This window comes from Alligator sinensis, unplaced genomic scaffold, assembly GCF_000455745.1.
Source record: "Alligator sinensis unplaced genomic scaffold, ASM45574v1 scaffold430_1, whole genome shotgun sequence".
NCBI classification, from domain to species: Eukaryota; Metazoa; Chordata; order Crocodylia; family Alligatoridae; genus Alligator; species Alligator sinensis.
The window spans coordinates 100,384-103,946 of NW_005843227.1; the positions used below are offsets into that span (position 1 = coordinate 100,384).

The 3,563-nt window shown below is 43.3% G+C and overlaps 1 pseudogene; it reads left to right on the forward strand.

The window, feature by feature from the left end:
• LOC102381609 overlaps positions 1-605 on the forward strand; it is a 5,355-nt pseudogene extending 4,750 nt beyond the window's left edge.
• Positions 606-3,563: the final 2,958 nt, after the last annotated feature.

Consider the following 3,563-nt stretch of genomic DNA (forward strand, 5'->3'; position numbering starts at 1 on the left):
CGGACCTGCCGGCACCTGGAGTGGAACCGGAGTACGAGCGTGTTTCCTTTCACAAAATCGTTGCTGGGAGCGTGGCCCTCTTTCTTTCAGTGGCTATGATTTTGCTGGTTATCTACGTGTCATGGAGGTGCTACCCAGCCAGCGTGAAACAACTCCAGCAGCACTCTCTTATGAAGAGGCACAGAAAAAAGGCCAGAGAGTCTGAAAGGCAAATGAACTCCTCTTTACAGGAGTATTATGTGGACTACAAGCCAACCATGGATGTATCCGTTAATGGATCTGGACCCTGCACGTACACTATCTCTTGCTCCAGGCAATGTGAGGTATGAATCTCGATCCTCCTAAAACCATTTCAGCAGCTGGGAAGGAGAGGTAAACATTTGAAGCTTTTGCGGCGTCTCTAATCACTAGAAAGATTAATGAGCCTTTTTGCTTTTGGGAGTGCTCAGTGTGAAAGGTTATTTAATTAAATGACAGCAGTCAGGGAAGTGACGGTGGTTATTTTCAACAGTGCAGACTTGAAAGAGGTTCATCCAAGGATGAGATTAAGTTGGTATAAATAGCCATGTTAAACGCATCTAGAGCCTGAATTTCCTCTTGCCGGGACCCGTTTTACACCAGTTGCTTTACAGGCAGTGCCAGATTGACATGCTGAGGCCCTAAACTATGTCCATCTAAAGAGGCTGCATACGATGAAAATAATCCAATGTATGTATACTTTTGTCACATAAGGATGAAAATGTCCATATTAAGAGAGTCATTTTTCCATATCTCCTTTATCTCCTTTATTTACCAACTTCCTATTATAAAACTTGACATTGAGCCGGTTTTCTTTTTCTTATTTAGAGGCCCCTCATATTGTGAGGCCCTAAAGTGTAGTTTAAGTAGTTTAAGCCTAAATCTGGGACTGTTTACGGGAGTCACTAACAATGTGCACTGGTGTAACTGGGAGGCGATTAAGGCACCTGCTGGTCTAGGGAACACAGAGTAGAATGCTTGGGGGGGAAATCTGTATAGTAGGGTCAGTATTACATCTGGCGGCTTCTCCAACCTATTTGACAGGGGGTTAAAAAAGATGATGCCGTTTCTCTTTTCCATATTCAGTCTGCAGTTCAGGGACATAATTAAGCACAATGAGACTTGAGCACTGGCTTAACTCACTTGAGTGCTCTGCTCAATCAGGACAGATGGGAGCTCTTGTTTATGGACTTGTCTGAACTTGGGTCCTAAAGTAGGGCAAAAGTCAAAAATAACATTTGCAAATGCCTGGTTTGGTGTGTTTTGCTGTAAAGTTTCAACTGAGAGACCAAGAGATGGCAGAAGGGGATGTAGCTCAGACTTGCACCCTTTTACATGAGATGTCGTTTTGGCTCTGTAAGTATAAGTAAAAAAACTGTCAGTCATTGGGGAGCGTGTGTGTGTGTGTGTGTGTGTGTGTGTGTGCACTGGTGTAACTGGGAGGCGATTAAGGCACCTGCTGGTCTAGGGAACACAGAGTAGAATGCTTGGGGGGGAAATCTGTATAGTAGGGTCAGTATTACATCTGGCGGCTTCTCCAACCTATTTGACAGGGGGTTAAAAAAGATGATGCCGTTTCTCTTTTCCATGTTCCGTCTGCAGTTCAGGGATATAATTAAGCACAATGAGACTTGAGCACTAGCTTAACTCATTTTGTGACCCCGTCATAAAACGAAACCAGATTGGTCAGGCATCATCTACCTGCTGCAAACCCATGCTGCTTTCCCTGCTGCATTGATTTTCCCACTGGGCTCCCACAAATATGATCCTTCATAATCTTTTCAAAGACCTTTCCAAGGATGGAGGTGACACATGTAATTTGTAGGAATTACAAGGCCAGATCTCCTCTCTCCCACCGCTCTGAACCTAGAGTAACTTTGCTGACGTCAGTGCAGCTCTTCTAGATTTGTACTAGGGGAAGAGTCTTGTTTGTTTCTTTCGACAACTGAAGGGACCGACCGACTCCACATGATCACCACGGGTCACACGTTTGCAGGCACGTACGGTCAAGTTAATTTTATTTATTCAAACAGCTGTCTTCTCAGATCTCTCCATAAAACTCCCATCTCCCCGGTGGCTACCGAAGGCATGAGCGTGGCTGCTGGCTGGTGTTCTGTCACCTCTACTTTTCGTGCTGAGGATTATTTCCCCTATTTCCCTCTGTTTCCTAGCGTGTTGTCTGCCAGTTGATAGTTGATTGGTAAATTGTTGGGGGAAGGACCTGCCTTTCCATGATTGCTTGTACAGCACCTAGCGCAGTGCGGCATTGAAGTTTCCAGCCCCTACTGTAATGCAAGTATTAAATAATAAACATTTGCTTCAGTGTGTCTATTCATGTGAACAAAGTTAAGCCCGTGTATAAATATCTGCTGGATTGAGACCACAGGTATGCACCTGCTAGAAAGTTGACCCTGTATTTCCATGATGATTTAGTATACCTTGGCTATTAGTAGGGAAGACTAGAAAAGACATTAAAGCACCTGATCGCTGAAGACTCATGTAACATCCATAAGCCCCTACTATCTTCAGCTTGGATTTAACATTTTTCATCCCTATAGCTACCAGGTTCAACGTGTAAAAGGACAGATATGCTCTGTACAGCACTTATCAATCAGAAAAGAATCTTCCTCGGTATCTTCAGCAAAAAAAAGTTTCATAACTGGGGAAAAGGGGAGGTGGAACATAACAGTATTAATAATTGATGTAGTCAGACAGACATAGTCCGAGAGGACTCGTATTTGTGAGAGAGAGACACGTAACTCAGGGCCATCTTTAGCAGTCCCGACTGGCTCATTCATTGTTCCCATGCTCAGCTTTCACAAACAAGAAAGATTTAGAGGCAAAGTAAGGTCAGGGTCTCAAATATTTTTTTTAAGGACACACTGAAGTGGCTCAAGTTTTTATTGATTCCTCTTTGTCTTTTTGTAAATCATTGCCTGTCTTCAAAAATTCTTCCTATCTATTATTTTTTCAGAGGCAAAAGTGACCATCTCATGGTTTGAAAAATGTGTGGGCAGCAGGGAAGAAAGGATTATTTAACTCACCTTTCCATTTATAACCAGTGGACGGTTCCTGAATGTTTTATCAATGGAAATTAGAGATAGTTGATGATTCCTAAGGGCTGTGTAGGATGCCCCTGTTGTTTTCACAGTGTGGATTTTGTGGTTAAAAGGGCCTGGCTACATTTTATACCTAAACCCCCTGTTTTCTTATGGCAAACAAGAATTGAAGCAGTGCATCTTAGATTCCAGCTCAGCGTGGCACTCAAGCATGTAAGTAGCCTCAAATACTTCAGGGAGACCTGCCACCTGCTTAAAGTAGTGTGTGCATTTGGAGAGCTTCACTGAACCAGGGCATAACCTTGCAAATAAGAGAGCAACAGAAGCAAGTTATATGACTGCATTTACAAACTGGGCTTTCTGAATGACTCTCGAATACAGGTACAGAGTCAAATTCAGCCTTGTTGTAAATGGGTGTAAATCCATTGGCACCCGCTGGTGTCAAATCACGGCACCTGCCTCATCATATTCTGTTTAGTCTACTTG